Here is a 26979-nt window from a genome sequence, read left to right on the forward strand (position 1 = left end):
TCATACCAAAGCAAAAAAAAAAAAAAAAAAAAAAAATCCATTGTCATAGGGCAGGAGTATCATGGATTGTGATTAGTTGCAGGACTGAAATGTGGAATGGAATGTGGAATGTTAAATTTTCTGCCTGTAGAAATGAAAAACATTTTTGGAAGATACACTTTAGAATTATGCTTTAGCTATTTACAAATTCTTTCACCCGGTATTGGTAAAACTGGTAAATTGGTATATATATGATTCCAAACTTTCTGCATAAATGGCTGCCTTTCTTATAAAAAAATAAGAATCTTGCTGTTGGAGTTGTTTTTGTGGAGATAAACCGCTCTTTACGGCTAAGGAACGTCAAGGTTATAGTTTTTGCTGGATATTGCTACCCTGAAATATAACTTTTTAACCACCAAAAATAATTTTAAACTTCCACATATGTTCAGTGAAACCTGTTGGAAAATATATATTTAACTGAAATCCAGAGCCTGCTTTTTCTTCTTTTCATATTATTTAAAAGGAATTCAGTAGGTTTGTTTCAGTTTTTCTTTGACTAGGATGTTTCATCACACTTTAATATAAGCTTACAGGATGCTAAAGCAGGGGAAAAAATCCCACCTTTTCGAAAGCTGTTTAATGTTCTGGACAGCAAGTGGTGCTGCTGCACATAGAATAAAGAATGGTTAAAAAACAAAGAGAAAGAAGAAAATCCATGTTGAGAAATTAGTATCCTCTGTCTCAGGTAGAATACGTGTCTGAAGTATAGTCATGTATATCCAGAATACTACTTGAACAGCAGTATGTAAACTCCTTGTATATCAAGCACTTTAAGATATCAAGGAAACTCTGACTAGAAAACCAAAGAGAAATTAACATTTTTTTTTTGGGTTATTTAAAAATCTTAGGTTATCCACTACTGACCTGTTAATTTTTAGTGTTTCTTATGTTAATCCATGATATATGAAAAACCTTAAGCAGCAACAGTGATCTTAATTAAAATCACCATCTTACAGTTTAATTTGGCAGACAAACTGCTTCAATGGTAAAAAAAAAAAATTATTAATAATAATAATAACAACATATTAAAAACTTAGCTAGATTTTAGTAGTAATAGTTCAGACTATTACTTGTACTTGACTACTTTTAATATTTTTTTTTCATGTACTTGCATAAATGATCAATTAAGATTTGAAACAGCTTTGTCTTCTCTTTTATTGTATGTTAACGGTCATTGAAAGTTTTAACAAGAATTAAATATACCCATATATATATATATATACTGAGTTATCCAGGGGAACTGCTTCAGTGGCAATAAAAACATTTTCATATAAAAAAATGTCCTATTAATCATCCATGGTGTTTTGGTGTCTTGCTGTTTCATATATTTACATAGTAAGATATCAAGTTCCTGCTTGCAAGAATTGTTATTTGCCTGTTATTTGATATAGATACAGCTAAAAGGAAACAACACTTTTTTTGCTTATACTGCCTGTCCAAATAATTAACCACATGGTGTCATTCCCAAGTGTCTAAAAATGGTATTTCTGCCCATTCTCATGTATTTTGGTCTATGTTATTTCCACACAGTAAGTTTTTGTTTGCCTTTTTTTTAATTCTACCTCTTTTTAAAATCTACCAAAAATGAGAAATTATCTGGGGGATGGAATATGGAGCATAGACAAAAGCCATGCCCCTTACATTATTGTACACTATTCAGATTCTTCTTGTCTGTTGTGGAAGGCCATCATAATGAATTTTTTACCTCTGAAAGTTTGTACAGATGGAGTCCTTTCAAACAAAAAATCTGAATAGAATTTCAATTTTTTATGGAGACTTGATTCAGAGCGATCAGACACTGAAAGTTCAAATGGAAAACACAACAACAATGAAATTTCAGGGAAGATTACATCCTAAAGGTGCGGCAATATTCCTGTTTTCTTTTACATTGGGCTGGGCACTGGTTACCAGAGCAGCAGCTAGAAGTTGTACGGTACCAGTTTCCAAGCCAGAGATTATAACCCTTATGTAACTCTGAAACTTATAAGTAGAAATGGAAAAAGGATTATTGTCTTTGAACTGTGCCCAGAGATGTGTAGAAAAGTGTAACACTGAACCTTTAAAAGCAGAAAAGATTAGGACTCACTTCTGTAAAGCCTAATAATTGGCCTTTAGATTTGCCCCTCTGCACTATTTCTTTACATAGCAAAACAGTTTGTTAACTAGAAGTTGCGCATTTTCCTTGTGTGGTATAGAGCAGGTAGAGAAGAAGCTGTCCTTATTGAATACTCCCTAAACTTCAGCTTTTGGGACATTTTCCTGAGGATGTACTCACATATTCTGCCTGACTGGCCACATTATAGGACTCTCCTGCCTTATCATTCTACCAGAGTCTGAAAAAGGGATGTAGCCCCAACTGCTCTGCAGTGGTTGCTTTTGTTCCACCCTTCCTCAGTTTCCCCTTTAGAATTGCTTTCATGACTGTGTGCTAGTCTTGCTGTGCAAGAGGCCAAAGTGAATCCTTCAGAATAAGTCCTTTATTGGTTGTTATTCACCCGACAATAACACAGATCCCTAAATTTTCTTGGATGAAGCCCTCTTGGGTTACTGTAAGAGCTACTGTCTAAAAGAGATGAATTCATAAAAGCACAAAAACGTCAACAGATCAGACCTGTGAGAAAATATACAAAACTCTACAGAATTGCTGCATTATATATAGATTGGGCTTATTGTTAATACTCTTTCATTTCTAGATGATTTTCTATATTCTATTTTCAGAGAAGAAGGATGAAATATCACACTTTGTCAAGATTCAAGGGTTTTAACAGAAAATATCTCCAAGGCATGTTTAGGTATATTGCTGAATGAGCAGATAATCAAATGGAACACAAATCTCACAACCGAAATATAAACAGAAATGACCAAAGTTGACTGCTGAGTCTTTTCATGAATAAATTACAGTCAAAGTGAATTTTTTACTGAGAAGGCAATCCCTAATCAGTTTTCACTATACTAGCTTGTGCCACATTTTATTTGCTGAATTCTGCTTGTCTTCCTTTTGAATTTGGACTATGAACCCTCACATTAAAAAAATAAATAATGGAATTGGTAATGAATACTGGAAGTGCCTCCTATTTAGTTTTTGTTCCTAGTGAATTGTTGTCACCATGTGACTATGGACTTTTTTCTAGTAAGAAAACAACTTTTCTAGGTAAATAATGTTAGCGGTCATCTCCCTCTCTTTCTGATATATTGCTAACATGTTGCAAGATACAATACCTCACAAAACTGTCCAGAGGCACAAAGCACCTCTTTCCAAGTTATTTTGACCAACAGTGGCTAAGGTTGACCCTCTCTATAATTAACCACAGAAAACTCCAAGGAAAAACAGTAGCTCAAGATAGTTTTGGACAACATTCATGTGTTGGAAGCTTCTGTTTTTCCTTCAACTCACTGCCAAAATGCCAGAAGGAACCAATACCTGTGGAATGAAATAGCAGGAAACGTGCATGACTCCTTGAGGTGCTTCCTTCAGGTGGGTTAATCATTCCTCTGTTGTTAGGGGGAAAATAGCACACAACGGTCAGCATAAAAACAGAAAACAGTTTCAGTCTCAGGGGGAAACTCCTTTTAACTTAAGTGTACTAAGGAGTAGGAACCACTAATGCAGTAGGTGGGAGGAAGCAGCACAAAAGCCCCTGAGCATCACAGTGAAAGGCTTCAGATGAACAGTATGATTCATATAGCTGCCCAACGGACGACCCCCTAATTCAGACTGTGGCACCCCTGAGAATCATAAACAGGGGTTCATGATTTCTTTTCCAAGGGGTTTCCCGCTTTGGAAGGAATATATATTGGACTCATGGCCCATACTTAGGTCAAAGAACATCATTTGCTTCCTCCCTCTTCATCTACTTTCCTCCACTGCCCCCCTTACCCAAATACATATGGATATCTTATGTTTTGTCTATTCCTGACACTAGCCTACAGACCAGGCTGGGTAGATTTACCTAACCTTTCTTAAATCATGTTTAGAAGAGACGGAGTATTGAATAAAGGCATAATTGTCATTGCAAGATCAACAAACAGTCATAGTGATAGATTGCAGTAGTTTCCAGGATTAGGAGAAAGCTAAAATGCAATTTAAATTGAATTCTTTAAGCTCACCCCTCAAAAGGAAAAAAAAAAAAGTGAGAGAAAGCACTAATATTACCCTAACAGGTGTAAAACTTGTTAATTAAAGGGGATAGAAAACAGGGTGAAAATGGGAGAGACTAAAAGAAACCGAGCCAGACTTCCACACGAAGAAGGGTAAAATAATATATTTAATTGTTGTTTTAGCTTATTGAAAGACTGCTAAACATAACTATACTGTGTATCTGTTTTGAAGATATCTGTCCTACTGACCTATAGGATTGATGCTTCTCAAATCTCTCTACTCTTACCTTTTTGAGCGGTGTAGATTTTAACAGCATAGAAATTAAGAGCAGAATGATGCTATTTTCTCAGAAAGTATTGCATTATGAGTGACTAACGTGTTCTGATCTAGGTTAGCCACAAGTTACGTCCCTTGGTGTAGCGTGTTTTAGTTATCACAAGTATCTCAAACACAGGTGCACCATTCACTATAGCTAAATTCCAGAAAACCTGAAGATGAAAGACGGCACTCGATCACCTGAGCATCTGCACTATACAGACTATAGAATGTCACTCAAAAGTTTAGGAATCAGATTTATTATTTCTGGTGTAGCTAATGTGGACCATATCATCTGCTCTGAAGATCTGAAGAAGTGGAGAACTCAGTGAACTTTTTCACAAAGTATTCTGTGGTGAATAGAGCTGGAGGCCATCATGCAGCAGGGAAACTATGATGTGGTTGCCATCACAGAAACGTGGTGGGAAGACACACACAAGTGGAGTGCTGTAATTGATGGCTACCAGCTTTTCAGAAGAGATAGGCAAGGGAAGAGAGGTGGTGGGGTGGCCCTCTATGTCAGGGGCGGTTTTGAATGTCTAGAACTCAACAGCGTGAATGACAGTGTTGAGTGTGTATGGATAAAAATTAAGGGGAAGGCCAACAAGGCAGATATCGTGATGGGAGTTTGTTATAGACCCCCTAATCAGGATGTAGAAACCGATGAAGTATTCTATAAGTGGCTGGCGGAGGTCTCGCGATCATCTGCCCTTGTTCTTGTGGGGGATTTCAACTTCCCAGATGTCCGCTGGGAATACTACACAGCAGAAAGGAACAGTCCCGGAGGTTCCTGGAGTGTGTGGAAGACAACTTCCTAACACAGCTGGTGAAGGAACCTACTAGGGGAAGTGCCCTACTGGACCTACTGTTTGTTAACAGAGAAGGTCTTGTGGGGGATGGGAGGTTGGAGTCGTCTTGGGCAGAGTGACCATGAAATGATAGAGTTTTCAATTCTTGGTGAAGCGAGGCGGGGAGCCAGCAGAACTGCCACCTTGGATTTCCGAAGGGCAGACCTTAACCTGTTTAGGAGCATGGTTGAGAGTGTCCCTTGGGAGGCAGTTTTGAAGAGCAAAGGTGCCCAGGAAGGCTGGTCATACTTCAAGCAGGTGCTCTTAGAAGCACAGGAGAAGGCCATCCCCATGTCCCGAAAGACGAGCCGATGGGGAGGAAGGCCAGCCTGGCTAAATAGAGAGCTCTGGCTGGACCTCAGGAAAAAAAGGAAGGCTTACATTGTCTGGAAAAGGGGCTTAGCAACTTATGAGGATTATCAAGATATAACAAAGCTATGCAGGGGGAAGATTAGAAGGGCCAAAGCTCAATCAGAACTCAGCTTGGCCACTGCAGTTAAAGACAACAAGAACAGATTTTTCCAGTATATTAACAGAAAAAGGAAGACTAGGGAAAATATAGGTCCACTGATGAATGAGACGGGTGCCCTAGTGGTGGAAGACACAGAGAAGGCAGAGTTACTGAATGCCTTCTTTTCATCGATCTTCACTGATAAAGCCGTCCCTCACGAATCCCATACCCTGGAGGCAAGGGGGAAGGTCGGGAGAGAGGAAGACTTTCCCTCAGTTGAGGAGGACCGGGTCAGAGACCACTTGGCCAAGCTGGACATTCATAAGTCCATGGGCCCTGACGGGATGCACCCGCGAGTGCTGAGAGAGCTGGCAGATGTTATCTCTAGACCGCTCTCCATTGTCTTTGCAAAGTCATGGGGAACAGGAGAGGTGCCTGAGGACTGGAGGAAGGCTGACATCACTCCAATCTTCAAAAAAGGCAAGAAGGAGGACCCAGGGAACTACAGGCCGGTTAGTCTCACCTCTGTCCCTGGGAAGGTAATGGAGCGACTCATTCTGGAAGTCGTCTCCAAACACATAGAGGAACAGGAAGTTATTGGAAGTGGTCAGCATGGATTTACCAAGGGCAAATCATGCCTGACCAATCTGATAGCTTTCTATGATGTTATAACGGGTTGGCTGGATGAGGGGAGAGCCGTAGATGTCATCTACCTTGACCTTAGCAAGGTTTTTGACACTGTCTCCCATAACATCCTCGTTAGGAAGCTCAGGAAGTATGGGCTAGACGAGGTGACAGTGAGGTGGATCGAGAGCTGGCTGAGTGACAGAACTCAGAGGGTTGTGATCAGCGGCACAGAGTCCAGTTGGAGGCCTGTAACCAGTGGTGTCCCTCAGGGGTCAATACTTGGTCCAATTTTGTTCAATATATTCATTAATGACCTAGATGAGGGGACAGAGTGTATCCTCAGCAAGTTTGCTGATGATACCAAGCTGGGAGGGGTGGCCGACACTCCAGAGGGCCGTGCTGCCATCCAGCATGACCTGGACAGGCTGGAGAGCTGGGCAGAGAAGAACCTAATGAGGTTCAACAAAAGCAAGTGTAGGGTCCTGCACCTGGGAAGGAAGAATGCCAAACACCGGTATATGTTAGGGGCGGACATGCTGGGAAGCAGCTCTGAGGAGAAGGACCTGGGGGTCCTGGTAGACAGCAAATTATCCATGAGCCAGCAGTGTGCCCTTGTCGCCAAGAAGGCCAATGGCATCCTGGGCTGCATAGGGAAGACTGTGGCCAGTAGGTCGAGGGAGGTCATTCTCCCCCTCTACTCTGCACTGGTGAGGCCACTACTGGAGTACTGTGTCCAGTTTTGGGCTCCCCAGTTCAAGAGGGACAGGGACTACTGGAGCGAGTCCAGCGAAGGGCAACCAAGATGATTATGGGACTGGAGCACCTCCCTTATGAGAAAAGGCTGAAAGAGCTGGGACTCTCTATCCTGGAGAAGAGAAGGTTGAGGGGGGACCTGACTAATGTTTACAAGTATCTAAAGGGTGGGTTTAAGGAGGACGGAGCCAGGCTCTTTTCAATGGTTCCCAGTGACAGGACAAGGGGCAATGGGCACAAGCTAGAACATAGGAAGTTCCGTTCAAATACACGGAAAAACTTCTTTACAGTGAGGGTGACAGAGCACTGGAACAGGCTGCCCAGGGAGGTTGTGGAGTCCCCTTCTCTGGAGATTTTCAAGACCTGCCTGGATGCAGCCCTGAGGGATGTGCTCTAGGTAATCCTGCTTTAGCAGGGCAGTTGGACTAGATGATCTCTAGAGGTCCCTTCCAACTCTGAAGATTCCGTGATTCCATGAATGTACCTCCACTATTTATCGTTTACAGCTTTGTTTCAAAATTCAAATAGAATCACTCTTAAATGACAAATGTAAATAACAGTATTTGTTGTTATTGCTTGTTTTTTTGATTGTTTTTAGCCTCTGTCTCCCAAACACATCGTTGAGAAGATGCTGAAGACTGTGAGGGCCAGTCTGCCAGCTTAAGGAAAGGCCTTCTCAATAAATGGTGAAGCGTTATAGATCAGTTCTAACCACTATTATTTCTGTCTGACCTTATTTTTAGTCGTGCCTCATCTTTCTTCTGAGTCTTTACATGTCACAGCAGTTTACATAAATACAGGTATTTCTCATACTACATTTTTATATTGCAGTAGGACCTTTATGGTTCAGCTAGCACATGAGTCAGTATGGTAGGTGCTATGCAAACATATAGTGCTATAAATATTAGTGTCTACATCAAAGATCCCTGAGACGTCTGCTTTGAGAGACAAAAAATTCATTATTTCAGAAATATGGCTTTCATGAATTATTTCAAATTGTTCTTTACAATTGAGCCACTTCAGTAGTGCACCAATTTCTAAACTAACAATGGATTGTAATGAAAGGCATTCTTATAAGGTCATCTGTTATATGAAGTCAGTCCTAGACATCAAAGACTTTGAAAAACATTGTAGATGCACGATCCTGTGTAACAAATTCCAGCTCTGTCTTGTTTTATACACCTGTCTAAAGCAATTACTTGGTGTAAAAGTTCATCAGCAAAAGAAGCCTTTACTTTTCATTTTTGGCATGTTTGCTTTAGTTTTTATGTATAAACATAAGAGTTGAGAGGGAAAACCATATTTTGCCTCTCTAACTTTCACATTCAATCTGATTTATAAAACTTAAGGTGGACTTATTTTACCTTTGCAACTGGAATTAAACTTGAACAACAATCATATAAATTCATAAAATGCTTGAGGTCTTAATTCCAGGTATCACGTGTCCTGAGATGCAGAGATGCGTCTATTAAGGCTCTTTGGGTTTATTGTGTACAGTAATTGTACACAACCTCACAGACTTTTATAAAAGGTAAACTTTCTTTCAGTTCACACTATGTGATCATTTCTGTGTTCAGTCTATTTCCCTGAACTAGAAATACTGTAAAAGTAATCAAATGCGGGTTCCACATTCAACTTTTGTATTAGACAGGGCTTGCTGCGTTTGGGTAGTGGGTAGCGGCAGGGTGCCCAGGCAGGACAGTGTGACTCATCCTTTGCAAGTCGCAGCCGAGTCCAGCTGCTCTGACACCGATGCAAACGCCCCAGTGCACACCAAATCTCCAGCTTGTCAGGGGAGCACCCACGGTGCAGCCCCAGGACCCTGTGGCACATGGCTGGAACCACATTGCTGCACTCGCCCAATTTTTCCTCTGGACAACGTAGTCTTCTCAGTGAGACAGGGAAATTGTGCAGCTCATAATATTACAATATGTCCATGATTGCAGTGTTTTGGAATCTGAGTCCATTCAGTCTCTGCTCTATCATTTTCTTCTTTAATTGCAATGGCTTCAGATGCTGAACCTTGATTCAGTGGTCTCAATATAGGTAGTCAATGCCATTTAATGCCATTGTAGTATCCTGCTGGCCATCAACTCTTACTTCAGTAGCTGCCACAGTTATCCTGAGAGCCTGCACAGGATGATTCTGCTTCTGTGAATACACCAAGTGCTGGCATCTTTGGTGTCTAAGCGTGAACATGTTGTCAAACCTTCTGTTACCGTCATTGAAAATTCAATCAAAGCAGACAGGACAGTCTGGAGAGCTCTTCAATTTACCCTACCAATTTAGTAGATGCAGAGTGCTTGATCCAATTTCCCAATACAAGCTCTATTCTATACCAGCACTATTCTGTGATACAACAGGACACAGATGCTCACAGATATGCTGGCAAATATGACAGAGAGCCCAAGAAACCTGTAGCCATCTAGACCAGCAACGAGAAGCCAGGCAGCGTATGGCGCTTTTTAGGAAACTGCATCGAATCTCTACAAATTATTTGTCTGAATCCCTCTCTAGGTATCTTGATTATGTTGATGAGATCTCCATTGATCATAGTGGGAGAATATATATCTTTCTCATTGTCCTGGTTTGAGGTAAAGCAGAACAAATTTTCTTTTCAGTAACTTTACTTTTCAGCTAAGGCTCTTCTAACTAACTGGACTCTCTGAAATTAACAACGTTTTTTTTTCAGACACTGTTGGCTTCTAGCAGTGATAAGACCTGACTGTTTATAATTTATACCAAGGAATGTTATGCAGAGAGGCTCTTGCTTATAATTATTGCTATAACAACCAAGGCCAGCTCACTTTGTTATATGCCCCATTGGAGGATGGGAAGAAGAAAAGCAGAGAGGGGTTGCACCCGCAGGCAGGAGCGAACAGGACAGGTGACCCAAAGCTGACCAGCAGGGTATTCCATCCCATCTGTATCATGCTCAGTACAAAAACTGAGGGATCAAAGCGTCAGCCCTCTTTCTTCAATGGCTGGCATCCGAGTAGGACTCTCTTTGATCCTGATATTTCATATGAATTAGCAAATACATCAAGAGTAGGTTCGTTGCTGATTGTATCCTTATAACTTTTCATAAAATGTATTAAGATTTCTATAAAAATTAAGTTTATGCAGGTAAAGTTGTGTTTAACCCTGGATTTAGCAAATCATTAAAAATAAATGTTATTCAGGTTGGTATCTTAGAATACTTCCAAAACCATAACTGCACTGCAAAGACTAATGTAACATGTAAACAAATATTTTTTCTTTACAGTCACTTCTGTATTTTGACTGTATCTGCTCAGCTTTCTATACTATTATTAATTTTTGTATTTCTTAAACAGATTTTTTAAAAAATCCCTAAAATAATCTGGTGTTTACAAGCCTGTCTGATTGACAGATGTTGCTTTGTACTCTGGGGCTAAGGCTGGAGCGCAACTGGAAGGGGTCAAGCTTTAGCATCTTGGAATTTTGCAATATATGTTTCTTGGTGCCAGTATCCAAACGGTTTAACCCTATGCATCTGAATCAGCTGTGAATGATTCTGATTATGTCTCTCAAATTAAAATTTGACACTGAGATGCCTCTTCAGGAAAGGTAAATGGCTGTAGATGAAAGGTTATCACACATGTAGATCAGCAAAGATCACGATGCTGCTGGCTTCCCTACAAGCACAACCTGGAACCCAGTTTCTTCTAGAAAGACCTAAATTTCTGGAGATACTGGTCATCTCATCTTGCTTCAGGATATCCCTTGAATCATTACTTTGAACACAGTAGCGTTTTGGATATCCAAATATTTTCATTAAATTTTATCTAAGTATTTTTTACTCTATAACTTACTTAGTTAATACTTGCCTGGAACTTGATACGGCTTTCTGCATATTAGTACATTCTAAAATTAATTAAAAAAATACACACAAATGATCAAAGAAGAATGCTTTGCTTACATACACACACACAACACAGAAATAACAACACCACCATTAACACTACCAATAAAGAGATGAAATGGGAATTTTGAAAGTACATGCATGTGTTTACTCCATAGCTGTACATAAAGTCTGCTTCTCTAAAAGATTTTTTTCCTCATTTCCAAGAAGACAGAGTGAAAGGAGGTGACAGACCACTCTGTAAACCTCATCTCCTGATTTCCTACCCTGCCACAGTCAACTGCATGATTTGCGCTTGTGGTGCACTATCATAACTTCTTTACAAGTCTCTAAAATAATAATCAAAAAAAAAAAGATGCGGTGTTGTGCAGCCATTGAAAAGTATGCCTGCCTTTCCAGCTCCAGTCGTTTTTTGTATTCCTGTTCTTACTACAGAAGCTTATATCAGGCAATTGGCCTGACACAAAACTATTGGGGAAGGGACAAAGTGAGGAGGAGAAGCAGCTGCAAAGCACCTCAGACACATCAAGGCTGTCCTTGAATAGGATGCAGACAAGCTTGGTCTATGCCCACAACATTCATAGATAGCAGTTCAAGAGAGTTGAACATCATGGTGTACAGAAAAGCTAATTTATTTTTTTTTCTTCCGTGGAGGCCTGTAGCAGTGGATAGATTTTGCGTAAGGCAGACCAGTTTTACAGATGACTGTATTCAGAGAACAGCACCAATAACACTTCTTAAAACTCTCTGAAGCATTTCTATAATAGCTTTACTCTGTAATATGTGGAATCTTTTTTACAGAATATGCAGTTCTGCAGTATAAAGATTTTATTGCTGCAGGTTTGGTATGAACTGTATAACTCACAGCTTCACTATTCATGCTGAATTTACTGACCTCTCTATGTGTACAGCCTAGGAAATGCTTGGGGTTGAAAGATGCCTTATAAAACAAATGCTATGGAATTTACTTTATCATAGAAATCACAAAGTTAGCAAGTAAAGTAAAAGAATTACTGAATATTTGCCTTTTAGGAGGAGTCTGACCAGCGCAAAACTGCTTCATGGCAAATAACTTGGAATAAAGGGTTCAGTTCTGTTATTTCAAAGAAGAAACAAAAAAAACCAAAAAATAATCAAAGGGAGGTTTTTCAGCAGAGATGGAGGAGACAGCCATCGTTATGATATATCCCATGCATCTGGCAACCATATATAAATCTCCCTATATATATACTTTTTAGACAATTAGGGTAAATATTTATCTTATACTTCCAGTAATATTGGTTTATACATACATTTTTATATGTGCAGGTGTAGGAGACATGGAGTTTTCACATATAGCATACTACTTACATCCATGCCCTTCTCTGTAGCAGCTGGAGGCTGGTAAGAGAGTGTTGGGCATTGAAAATGGCATGAAATACAGTTGAGGCAACTGAATTGAAACATGTATCTCCATTAACAAGAATCTGAAGTTAGGTAGCTATTTTACATGTACATGCATTTTTGTTTTCACCTTAAAATACAGGTTAGGATTCTTAATCTAAATCCGAGATTCTATTCTAAGGACATTCAGCAACACCACTGCTTGGACCCAGGGGTTCCATTACATCCTGAAATTAATGGACTCTTTCTAGTGGGAATCCTCAGTGCTCATACACTCGAGATTATGATTAATCACTGCATCACCACAACACCCTCAAGAGCTATCTGTGACATTGGACAGAATATCCCCTTTTCATGTAATCTTGAAGGACATGCAGAAACAAACACCAATGACACATAGAACTGCCTCTTGTCCTTTTATATGCCAGTACCAAGAAGCATGAATCATTAAAAATGTTGACTCATTGATGTCTGGCATAAAACTGTAAGTAACAGCTGGGGCTGTATTTTACACAGAAAAGTTAGTCAAAGCTTATGCTGTACTGCATTGTAAAACCAGTGCTTTAAAATATAATTGTGAACTTAGTAAGGTTGGAACAATGATGACAAAAATACTGGAGATGTTACCAGTATGGATGGATTCAAACTACAGCCTGTGCTTTCCTCTTCATTGTTTGGATACCATCAAATATCATGATATAGAAAATTACAATCTGTATTGTTACATTTTGGCCAAATTACAATAAGATGCAAAGTGTCATGCTAAATTAAAAGCAAAAGGACCATAATATGAGAAATGCTCCAAGAACACAAAATAAAACATTTTCCCCACAGTTTGTCTCCCTTAAATAAAATCTGACTCTGTAAATCTACTACTTTTTGGTTTACGTTTGCAAAGATGTTATGTCTCACTACCTTGAAAAACCACTATTCACTTTTCATTCTGATGTTGTCCTCTGTGCTACCTGATTTTCCCTGACAGTCTTTATTCCTATATCAATTCTATGAAATTTTTTGCATATAGTGTGTTGATAGGGAATCTGAGGTGCCAGCTTCCTGTGGTGGTGTGTACCTTAAGGAACTCATCTGTGATTAGTGAATTAATGCTATTTTAGGACTCAGAAATTTGGCTTCTATTTATAGAACTGTCTATTTATTTATTTTTTTTTCAACCTAGAAAAGAAGGGGTTGGACTTATCTTCTAAAGTACTTGAATGTCTCCTAATAAAAAATATTATGGCAGACCAAAGTATGTTTTTCAAATATAGCTTGTGTATAGATATTGCTAAAATATTGGCACATGACATCACTCAAATGTACATGCCTAAGAAAAGAATCAGCTGCTTTTCTAAGGTTCTCTATCTCAAATTTAAAAAGCTGAAAGATTAAATAGCTGTAATTTTTGTCCTGGAGATATATGTGTATGCACATATGTATTTAAATGAAATACGAATTCATTGAGATATATAAGTATGTAAGTACATTAAAGAATATACCTAATTTCAAATGCATCCAGAAAGGTCAGTATAGTTATCATTCATTTCACTGCTAAATGTTTATAATGATACTGTGGGGGCATCTGCATTTGACTAGTTCATGATTAATGACTTAATTTTTGTACTTCTTGACTAGGCAGATCCATCTTGTTCTTTCTGTTTGCTTGCATGTTTGTTTTCTTTTATTCTATAGTTTAGACTTTTGAAGTTCCCTATAAGCAATCCACAAATCATTTTCTTTTACTTTTTATGAAGGGACACATGTGCATGTATACATGTACTTCTGTAATTTTAAAAGAGTGAGAGAAAGAAATGCTCACCCTTCATGAAAGCGCTCAGCATACGTGTGCCTTTATAAGATCAAATGCTTTGAATTGCCTGTTGTGTACTTTTTTCTTCTTTCTGTAATTGAGAATCTATAAGTAAATTCTGCCTACTTAATCAAAACACACGATTTCTACAATTGTATATAAATTAGTTAATTAATTGAAAGAAAACTTCTAATATCAGCAAAAGCAAAATGAAATGACAAACATTGTAGACTGTAGATAGCATAGACTAAAGAATAATAGGCCATTAATCTCATATAGTTTAATTGGGAGGCAGTAATAGAAAGAATATTTCTCAGTTTTAGTGTCTGAGGGTTTGCTTAATAGCCAGAATTCCTGAGGCTGAAACATATATATTTAAGAACACAGTATTATTTGGGGTATTCAGGTGCTTGTTCACCACTGATTGTTGTCTCTTTGCTACTGTTGTCTTCCTTTTTCAAGCTGGTTCCTTCCAGCCTCACAGAAATGCGTTCTGTTAGGCCTGTCTCACAACTCCTTGCTGTTGTCAGCGGTAGGACTTGACTTTTTGGTTTTTCCTGGGGCTTACATGATATACAGCACTGGTCTCCTCATCAAAAGAACAGACCTCGCTCTTTGCTCCAATCTATATGTAGGGAGTTTTTTTGTTTCACAAGTTTTCTGTATTTATTTCCATGTTCTCACTCGTAGGTCCATGGATATCTTTTTTTCTGAACTAGAGGGCACAGAGATAGTAAATTTGGGGTCAGTTCTTCTTTAGCCAAATGAATGGTGAGGTGCTTTTGCAGAGAGTGCACTATGCTTGAGGGGAAGCTCCCGTTTTTATACATTATTTTCTAGGAAAATAAGTTATAGTCACAAGAAAAAAAAACCCAACATATTAATATCTTGCATTGCAGTTCTGCCCTGCAGGTATCCGCTGGAGACCAGCAAAATCTTGTATATTGCTCTATTAACTCATTTTATAGGAAGATCCACTGTGGCACTAAGGAAAGAATTATTCTTCGAAAAGAAAGAAGAATCTTAAAAAAGCTGAAGTTTAGTGAGGCACAGACAGCGTACATTGCATTGCTCTGCGCTCTAGTATAAACAACGAATGTACAAACATATTGGCAATTTGTGGTTACACCAATCATGGGAAGCAAATTTATTACTTAGGTCAATAAATTAGTCTGTAAAGTAACAGGCAGAGAAACGGATGAGCCAACATTTATTCAGTGCATGGTGTATCTTTATGCATTATTAAGTGTTTAATATGCTTTTATGGAACTACAAGGGAGTCTTGTGGAAAGGTGGGTTATTTTCTGTTATTAGTTTAGAATTTCAGATTTGAATCTGTTGACCTTTTCCACTTTAATTTTTTGATGAATTTAATAAAGGCCTATGTATTTCAAATCAGTCCAGGGATGGTCCGAAATAAAAAATAATTTTGTACAGGTTTTAGATTTTTAAATTCTGTTTGATGGGGCTTTTTTTCCCTGCATGCCAATAGGCAGTATGTTCTACAATAGTCACTGTATGCTGTTGAACAGGTAAGTTTTGAAGAGGAGTGGTGATATTTTTCTGAGATATAACAGTAATATACTGTGAGTAGAAGTGATTTGAAGATAATGGGACAAGTCTTTAACTCATCTGAGTCATTGCTAAGCATTACCTCACTGTTACGCCCTTAAGAGGAGATATGTCTGTCTTGGCAAAAGTAGCAGAGAAATACTAGATCTGTCTCTCTGTGTTAGTAGTGCGCACTCTGTGTCTCTGCCTTTGTCTGTCTCACTGTCTCTCCTTCTCTCTTCCCCCCCCCGCCCCAGTATATACCTCTACCTTTAATATACCTTTTTGAGATGCTGCACCTGCTGTAGAAGGCAGCCCAGAACATCTACAGAAAGTAATCTGGGAGGAAAATCAATTTTTTTTGTAGAGGGGCCTTTGTTTTATTTGAGTGCATATGATGACAACAGAAAAAAAATTAACACCCCCCAGATTATTGTACTGCATACAGAACAGTATGTTTCCCAACAGCTTGCTAAACCAATCACTGCTAGTTATTGACATTTCTACATTGCCCAATGGAGCATGATGAACAGAAATGTATACCGTCTGTGAACAAGTTTACTGAAGAACCCTAAGTAATAGCTCTTCATCAGTACAGAAAACTTAATCAGGTTTCTCTAGAACAAAGGTTATTGGCCCAAACAGAGCTCTTGACATTTTTTGGAAGTGCTATGTTATAAATGCCAGACTTGATCTATAATTCGCACATGTTTTTGAGCGACCTGGTCTAGTGGGAGGTGTCCATGCCCACGGCAGGGGGGTTAGAACTAGATGATCTTTTAGGTCCCTCCAACTTAAACTATTGTGTGATTCTATAGTTTTCAGTTCCACTGGCAAGAGCCTCAGGTTTAGATGATCAGTATTTACAAAACTTGCCTATAAGGTAATTATATTGCTTCTACTAGAATTGCTATACATTGCAAAACCTTTACATGAATGAAAACATCGCATAGAACTGCACCGAGCTTTGCCCTTGAATTAGGATAACGTGAGACACTGAAATGTTTTCTGTTTGCTTTTTCTTTTAAATAGAGAAGGAGGGGAGTGAACAGAGAAGCCTGCACTCAGAAATGCCAAGTGGAATATGTACTTCCTTTTGTCTAATGGCTTCTTGGGTGCCTGAGACCATTTAGAATGCAATGAGTATTCTAAAAATCAAGAAGCAAGATTGCAGTTTTAAGAAATACAGTGGATTAGGGGATTTTTTGGGGGGGGTCAATGGACTAAATTTAGCATCAATGCATTCAAGTCTTATTGGCAAGGAGTCATATCCACTTCAGTGAATGCATGAATGACTAAATTAAACTGTTTAGCCTCTGAGATTGATTCATTTTAAAGATATGCTTAGAATTGCTTTGGGCAAAGAAAAGAAACAAAGAAGCTAGAAAGCATAGAAAGAAACTAGAGACTTGGTAGGTTTTTGAGCAACATGAAATTCAAGTTAAACAGAAGGTTACCACTCTGCTCAAGAGATGATACAAATGGGACAAAGCACAGAGAGCAGAGTGAGAAGGCTGATTAAAAAAAGACTGAGCCATGAGAACATGATCAGCAGTGTGGTAATTACCCTTTAAGACTGAGACTAGCAAAAAATGTTCTGGACTTCCACAGTGTCACTGATGATATCCTAATATATCAAATAAAAGTAGTGTTTTGTTATAGCATTTTATAGTTTCATTCTTAAGGCTATAACACAATATGCACCAAAAATCTTTGTCTTGTAGAGTAAGAAAATAGAGATATACTGAAAACAAAGAGAGTACTTGCCTCACAGGATGGGATTCTGAGGATGAGTTTAATAATCCTCACCACTGCCAACATTATTTTCCCTCTCTAAAAGCATACACTGAAAAATTAAAGACTTTCATATTACCTGAAAGAAAAGGCATCAGTGACTGTTCCATCCATGAAGGGTGATGGCACAGCTTTCACTTGATGCAAAAATAGGATTTTCATACCTCATCAATCTTTCACACTTCAGAAGGAAAGAAACTGTATCAGCCAACCTTCACAGGTGAAGTACACCATCCAGCATGTCTGACACCAGAGTTTAAAGTCTCAGTAGCAGACAGCCTTCATAAAAACACCGGTTCTCCAAGACAGACCAATCTTATTCACCTCTTAGTTGCTCTCTATTACTTCCTAGGCATCTTTCTTTTGCAGTCAGATACAATAATCTGAGAAATCCTCAGTCTGCAAGCAATCTATACTCTTAGATGGAAACTAAAAATTATACAAGATTTGAGAAGCAGCTTTTAAATAGTGATACTTTGGCTGTGTGCAGCACTCTGCTTGTAGACAAAAATCCTGTGCAAAAGTTCAGTAGTGGAGATTTGGATGAAATGATCAATACTGAGGATCAAAATATGCCATAAATAGCCAGAGGATGCTTATTTCCACATAAGGTGTCGTATAACCAGAAATCTGTGCTACTTCTTCTTCTTTCTTTAATAGGATGTCAGTTGAGGAAGTCTGTGGAAGAACGAAGTACACAAATCTGTTAAAGAGTAATAAAATTCTGGACTCCTCTTTCTGATGTGTATATACATTTAAACTATTATAATTTATATAGCTAAAACAAAAATCTATCTTTCATTGGAGAGTATCACAGTCTCCACATACACACACAAACCTAAACAAAGCTACAAACATGCAGGGTTTGAAATTGTGCAAAGCTTAAACAATATAGGATTTTTCTTTTCCTCCTGTTTTAGCATTTTAAAAATTTTCCTACTCCTTACTTATTTTGTAATTTACTGACTTGCTATAAAAAGTCACTGAAGTTTAGCCATCAGAAGTCATGTTCCATTCTGTGCAAATGAATGTACAGTATTTCTGAAAATCAGCATTTAAGCTGTGTTCTACAATTGTTAATGGCTCTATTACTTGACTGTTGGTAGTTGTCGTAGTACTATTGGCTGCTTATTTGATAACAATATTAACATTTTTCTCTGATCATTGTGTATTTCAATCTGGCTGAATTACACATGATACTTCATTGTATTTTCTGATTAGTGATTCATGTTTTTTCCACATATGAGGGTCTGAGCATTCCTCAGGTATATTAAATAATAATAATAGTATTTTGAAAGGTATTCCCTATTTTGAACAGGTGTCATGCTTTAACCCTAGCCAGCAACTAGGACCATGCAGCTTCTCGCTCACCCCCCTTGTCCCTCCAGAAGGGTAGGGAGAAGAGACAAAAAGGGAGAATAAAACCTTGCAGGTTGAGATAAAGACAATTTAATAGAACAATAACAGAAAATTAATATAATAATAATCATAATAGTGGTGCAAGATTATACAAGTCACTCTCACCACGCAGGGAACTGGTTGCCCAGCCTGACCCAAGAAGTGATTGTGAATTACCGCCACCTGGCCAATCCCCATTTATATACTGAGCATGATGTCTACGGTACAGAATGTACAGAAACCAGTACAACAGGCTACCAAGTTTTGTTCCTCTGCAGTTAACTTTCTGTGAATCTAGATCAGTAACTACTTTGGTTCTTATCCTGCTTCATTTTCTATCCCTTTTGTATTACTTTAAAACCAAAACCAAAACCAAAAAAACCCAAACCCAAACCCAAACCCAAAACTTAAAGTGCACACTACTGTTTTTTTTTTTTTTTAGCAGTTACCAGACCTTGGATTTTTACTTGTTTAATTTATTTGGAGCCTTTGAAAAATTTTTGAACTTTCTGCTTAAGGCTTGACTGGAAGAATCCTGCATTTTTACTCTCTGTTTTATGTAAGGTTTAGAAAAGTTACCCTTCTGCTCACTTAGCCTGTGACAAGAAACAAGGAGAGAAGACACATGAGAGAATATATATTTATAAAAAGAGCATATATTTATATAGAGAGCTTTGTAAGCAGAATCAATTCAGAAACAACTGTAATGCAGATTTCGAAGCACTGACTTAGGAGATATATATATGTAGGTTCACCACCACTAGCTCAGGTGTGGCATTATTCAAGTCAGACTCCTGAGGTTTACGGTGGACTTACATTAAGAGCAGACTGTATCTGTGTTTGTCTTTGTTTAGCATTGAATTTGCTTAGCCAGAGTAGCCTTATGACAGCCTACAAAATGTGCTAGATGTGCTACGTGATGTTCCACACACTGTAAGAAGACATGTTTTCAATATTCTAAAGAGTGTTGAAAATTTGCTAAAGCAAATTTTTCTGTCATATATGGTGTGTCACCTGTGGGGTGTTGTAAATGATTGACATAAAGACTTCTATGGAATAAATTTAATTTATATTAGTAATGTAAAATAGGGTCTTGGGTCTGGACAAATTTGCTTCTACATTTGCAATGATTTCAGCAGCTCCAATATCAAGAGTGAGTTAAGGATCCAGCAACAGAAAATGAACAAGTGTTTGCCTCTATTCTTTGCATCTGGCTGACTCAGATGGAGGTGAAAATAGAGATCATTTCAGCTGAATTAGCTACAAATGGAAAATTGATCACTGAATGCTGAAATTCAATAAATCATAGTCACTGTAGTTATTTAGCCTCTATGGCTATACAACAATGTATTACTGGTCCCTGAATGTATGTATGTGAGAAGCTTTCTGGCTCTAGACACTAGTTAAAATGTTGCTTTACTCTTTGGAAATAAGTTGTTGATATTTTTCCTTGCCCTTTTTCCTGAATTTGAGAGATTTGGCAAGTTTGGAACATATGATTTCTGGACAGCACACCTTCTGAGGAGGGAGGGAAGGTCACGCTACCTAGGCAGTGGTAGAGTATCTTGAGGTGGCTCTAGATGATTAGAGAAAAAGACCTGAGAAAGTAAATATTTAAATATGATCTTTAAAAAAGAGACTGAGAAACAGAAGAACATTTGTACCTTAAATGTTCTTCAAATACATGGCAAAAGGGTAAAGGTGTAGTGTATAACTTCTGACATTAGAAGAGCCTGCATATCGTCTGCCTTAACTGGAGTAAAATTACTCTGTTGACTTCTCATATTTTCCTTATGAAAAGATCTGTAAAACTCTACCCTTTCATTGCTGAACAACTGGAAATATGTCTTAATGTACACTAAAATACTTTAATAATCTTTGATCTTTCCCTCCTGTTTTCAGAGCTTTTACTTAGTTTATAGGGTCTGTTTGCAAAAATGTGTTTCACTGAAATGAATTAGGTATTGTTCTCTCTAAAGTAAAAAAAAGACTATCCAGCAGAGTGTTAGGTGAAAAAATGATAATTGGGTTAAAAATCTGGTGAGTTAAATAAGAAGCATGGAACTCTTTTAAACCATACGAGTCAACTCTTAAAAAAAAACCCCAAAAAAACCCAACACAACAACAGTGGAAATGTCTTGTAGTCCTTTTTAAAAGAACATTCTTAATCCTCTCAAATGTATCTGTTGGAACTCTTTATTTTATTCAGGTGAAATCCGAGTGTTCAAGTGAAATCAATATAAGCAGCACATTATTCATCAAATCATAGAATCACAGAATTATAGAATCATAGAACAATTTAGGTTGGAAAAGAGTTTTAAGATATTTTTTATATACATTATATATTAATACATCTAATTATTAATATTTTCATCTGAAGATCATCATTGTGGGATCAGAAGTTGGATAGATATTAGTTTCTAATATTATTCTTTTCCAGCAAAGAATTTGGAGAAGAACATTAACTAAATGGGCTTGATGTGGATTTCAGTGTAATTTCTATCACTATTGTATCATGGAATCCTTAGTTCAAAAATTTAATCCCAGAATGTGAGATGTTAGGAATTACCAAAACCCATTGACCTAATGTGGGGGAGGAAGTACTTCTGGGGAGTGGGGATTCCCTTCAAGTGGACTGACTACGTGTGTGTGAATACTTCTACTACCTTAAAATGTCTTTAAGCCTTCTATGTTCACAGTATAAATATACCAGATAAATCTATTCCATTATTAGATTGGTGTGTGCACATTCTTTTTGGCCTTCACTTATTATGAGCCTGGGCACATTTATTGCATTTCAAATTTTAAGCTGGTCTTATTTTTTTTTTTAATTTATTAGGGCCTTTGAAGCTCAACGTAGGTAACAAACTCCTGCAACAACTATTTTCAGGGGGGATTTGCCAGAGGATTGCCTGTTCCCAATTTGGAAGCTATAAAATTGTCTTGAATTAAGAGAAATCCACTAGTTTAATCAGAATCTGCTAGTTTTGAAGAAGAAGCATTTGTTTTAAAGAGGTACTTGGATATTAAAATACCATAAAAATTTGTATTAGGATCATGGAAGAAATTCAGATGACTAGACTAGTCAAAAAGTACAAAAAATATTTTTTTTTCATTTGAGTTTGCTACATAAAGAAAAAGTATTGCCTCTGGATCAAAAGTTAATATTACTGAATGGTAAAAGTGTTTACAGGTATAATTCTGTCTCAGTTGTCCTGCAGGCTGTTCAGCCAATATTATTATTTCACTATGTATATAAGATGGCTGAAATAAGGGTAAATATTACTTACCAGTTGTTCTTTAAAATTTGGTCTGTTTGTTCATGTAGCTGTATTGAACACTCTTGGTGATCAACAAATGAGTAAAAAGCTGCAATTTCGTTTTCTGAAAAACAAACTAATTTCCAAGGTTTTGTACAATATTGCACTGAAAATATTTTGGCCTTTCTCATGTGATTCATAAGTCTTGCTTCTTATAAGATGCAAAGATGCAAAGATAAGATCTTTGTCATATGAAATCTATTGGACTCCAGTCAAAGAGAACATTTGTGAGAGAAATATTCAGAAGCTGTAGTTTCAGGCAAGATATCATGTTTTCCACTTACTGTCTGGCCAAAGTCAGCTCTGAAGGATGTGGAGTTTGTTTTTCTAAAACAAAATTTTTGATTTTTAAGTGTAATTTTTCTCTTCTTGCTGAGTTTGTTGAATTTGAGAATCTGTTGTAGCCAACACATACTAAATGGAAACAAACATTAAGACAGATTTTCATGTCTTTACATGGAGTATGGCACATAGGTTAATTAGAAAGATTAACTGCTGTGCATTTTATACTGCATTTATTTTCTTTTTCCACACCATTCCTTTCTTGTTAGCAGGAAAAGCCAAATATAAGCCAGCAATATTTTAAAGTCACAGAAAGATCAGAGTACTGCCATTAAAAAGCTGTATTTCATTGTGTTTTCAAACAGCGGATTCATCAGTGTTGTCTTTTAATATTGACTACATTTTCTTTAATATCTTAATTCATAGTTGCTATGAAGACTTGCCTGTTTCAGTTCTGTTTCTTTCCTGGTTGTGACTCTTTTTTTGATGAGCAAGCTTTCAGTTGTTGCCATTCCCTAGCTTTTGTTCTCACCTTCTATTTTAGGATGAAAGAAAAAATGATTAAAGAAAACTGTTTTCATGTGTGAAATGCGCATAGAAAACGCACAACATTATTGAGAGCTGTACTGCATAATAACAGGTTTTGTAGAAGTCTACAAGCAACAGACATGCAAGGAATTACTTTGTGACAAATGAAAATATAAAAGAAGATTTATAAAAACTTTAGTCTAATTTTGATTTTTGTGGTTACCCAAAATTTTAATTCTTCTTACCTGTGAAACAATTTTTACCTTAGTTTTTAAAATAGACTTTAAAATAGTTTTTGCAAATAACTGCTATACATCTTGCCTTCTTCACTGCCATTCTTTAGAACTACACACATTTTCCTAAAGTGAAGCAAAAGAAAGTTCTGTTGTATTCACTTTTTGGGCCCCATTTGTGGCTTCAGCTTTGGGGAGCTGTTGCAGGCTGACAGTTCTCAGGCTGACAGATAGAGCGTCTCTGTCATCGTCAAAAGAGTTTACCTCACAGTTCTTTTCACTGTGGAGAGTCCCCTACCCAAAAGCACACAGCATATTTTAAGTAAGACTGAATAAAATATTTCCTGGTGGCAATTCACAAATAGCATAGGTTAGACACTATTCCTATACGACATCTGCAGCCAGCCACCTGGCTTTGAAGTGTACGAGGGTTTAAGAGTGTGGAAGCAGGCCATTTGGTGCCAGCTGATCTCGATGCCAGAGAGCATCCCTGAGCACGTTTAATTTACTAATGTAGGCATACTGATGTAGCATAATGTACTAATGTATGGCTCCCACTTTCTAGCTTGGCTTTCTTATTATGCTACTGTCAGATCCTCTCATGTATTCAGAAATATTACATTCTTGGCTATGAAGCAGCCAAGATTAATACAAGGAGTGCATTGGGAGTAAAAGGTATTTGGGCAGTGCCCTTAGCAACATGCTTTAACTTTTGGTCAGCCCTATTCTATTCTATTCTATTCTATTCTATTCTATTCTATTCTATTCTATTCTATTCTATTCTATTCTATTCCATCCCATTCCATTCCATTCCATTCCATTCCATTCCATTCCAATATTCAGACTTATCCTTTTTTGGTGTTTCTAGTCAATTACTGTCATCATTTAACTATTTAGCAATCTGTCTCCTATGAGTCCCAGGAGGGCCATAAATCCTGTACTTTATATCAAAACACTTGCGGTGTTGGACTTGCCAATTACAGTGTTGGATTTAGGGACTTAATTTCTTAAGACTGCATAGCCAAGCACTTGGGATCATTTCAATGGCCTGTCAGAGTCCTTTGAAATAAATGACCCAAAGCTTTTATATAAGATTTTTGCCATAACAACAGCTCATGCTAAATTCATGGAAGCAGGATTTATGGCCCATTGCAATAGATAGGTTTCTATTTTATTTTTCCACTCTGAATGATCCCCATTCTTCTTAATATCCAATATGAGGTACATAATCAATAAGCTATGACATGATTATAATCTTGAGAGGATCTACATGTTAGGTGTAAGATATCATGGTAATATGTCAGTAACTAGATACATTCACTGCATGTATCAGTAAATTTGAACAGTTTAAGTCCTTGAAAAAATCCAGTACTATGTTCCATTATCCTGTCTGGGTTCTTCCCAGTTTCCCTTTTTTATTTATTTATATATTTTTTTTTAATTTTCTCCCTCTCTGAGTGTATATATAGAATAGCACTCAATTTAGTTGTCTTGACACGTGTAGGCTTTTCTAGCTCTCTTTTAAATGCCAGCATGTTCATGCACTTATAAAGGATACAATGCAGGAAAATTGACTGTGAAGGTCACAGCAACATTTCAATAATACTTTGAAGAGTATTTAGTCATACAATCAGATACGAACTAATACACATTCAGAGAAAAAAACAGCCCCAGAGGCTCTAAAATAATCATAATAATAGTATACCTGTAGGGTAACTCAGATTTCTCAGTTGTCATTCTTTATATTTAGACAATCTAAGTATGATACTCTCTGTGGAAGTAAAGTCAAAGATGCTGTCCTGCAGATGATAGGGTTGTTGATTTTGACCTGTGTTACAGATAACAGAGACGAAATAGCTTTACTGCTAGTCAGAAAAGACATAATCCTCATGTTCCTACTTAACTTCAGAGGCACAACATATAAAAAGAAGAATTAGAAGATCAGGCCAAAAGGCATCTTCCTAGGATTGACCTTCTTTCAAGGAATGGGTGGTAATGCAGTTGGAGCTTTAGATATTCTAAGATAGATATTCCCTTTATATCATAATTTTAACAGTTGGGCAGTTGCTCCTTGCTTTGATGAATTTATAAAACTACTTTTTAGCAAGATTTTAATGAACAAATGCATGTCAGACAATATTTGGCTGGCAAATTGTGCCTGAAAGTTTTTATTTTTCTTTCAGGAACACTAATTGTTGAATTCTAAGAAGAAAAAATCCAGAAGGTGCTGACAGGTAGTTGACCTCATTATTTTCAGAAAGACTTCTTAAGTAGACTGTGATACTGTTCAGGATCCATTGAATTGGATTAAGTTGCTACATCAGACTTTGTCAGCTGACCTCATTATCACTATCTCTTTTTTTCATTGTTAACTCAGATACGTATGTACAGGATGGCTATGTGCGTTACAGGCATAGACTTTAAGTTGTGATGGGCCTTCGGGTTTAAGGTCTGGTCCACAAGTCTGTGAGAACTAAGCCTAACAAACTTTTACCTTTTCACACCATCGTATATGGAAGTTCTTTTCCAAGTAGTTCCCCAAAGCTAGGCGTGAATCTTTAAGGTTATAATATAGGTCCAAATAAGAGAGGATGGATTGACTTGTCTAGGCATATTTTTTTTTTCCATCTTTAAAACTTCTGTCACTCTCAAGAACTTATCTTATCTTGCTTTTCTGTTACTGTTGTTTCAGTGGTGGACAACTGTGCACTGAGGAATTTTCCATAGTTTTCTAAAATTTTCCTGAAGAAATAAGAAAGGGGTAAAAGTGAATGTTAGCAAAAGTGGAAAGGAATTTCATAGATGAAAATGTACTTCTCCAGTGTAATACTTATCTCTGTGAAGTATTAGAAAATGGCTGCAGGCAATGGCGTTTCTTAGGCCAGTGTTTTTTACAGTGGAATAACTGAAAAATCTAAATATAGAAGTCAATTAACTCTAAGTGTAACATGAGTTATTGCCTGACCTTGTCTCAGTCAGTTAAATGATATATGTTGGTCACAGAAGACAGTTCTCAGAAGTCACTTAGCAGCAGTATAGGGCCAGGGTGAATTGTCTTCTGCAGAGATTGACTGAAAATCTATGCCGCTTGAATTAAAGCATATAGCTGATGGGTTGATTTCACCAGTATCATGAAAAACCTTAAAAATATCATGTCTAAATTCTAACTTCCACAGCAGCATACAGCTCTAGGTATGCTGTGCATTGGACTTTCATTCTGGTTAAGGGATGAGGTATGTAGGCTCTGGTGTAGCTATGAATATATCCATTTATTATTTCATACAAGTAAAGTCTTTTATCAATAGTAAGGTATTTATTTTGCAATGGTTGTCTGTAAAGGAGAGGAGAAGGTCTGAGCTCAACCTTTTTTCATACTTAAATAGTCATTTAGTATGTCTTTGGATTCCCCACTGCTAGTCCTTAGTAGCAATGATGTGTATTGACTGTTCCAAATTTTCATCTTATTTTTAAAATAGGACAAAGCAGAGTTATTGATTTTTATCAAGACATATTGTACCTTTAGAGCTTGCTTTCTAATTGATCAGCAGGTTATTGTATGATCAAAAGTTAAAGCTTAATGTCAAATTTCTGAACAGTAAACTGACATGAATTACTAAACCTATTCCATAAGCATTGTATTTTTTCTATGCCATTTCTCTAATGTTGAT

Source organism: Chroicocephalus ridibundus, chromosome 1, assembly GCF_963924245.1.
Source record: "Chroicocephalus ridibundus chromosome 1, bChrRid1.1, whole genome shotgun sequence".
Lineage (NCBI taxonomy): Eukaryota > Metazoa > Chordata > Aves > Charadriiformes > Laridae > Chroicocephalus > Chroicocephalus ridibundus.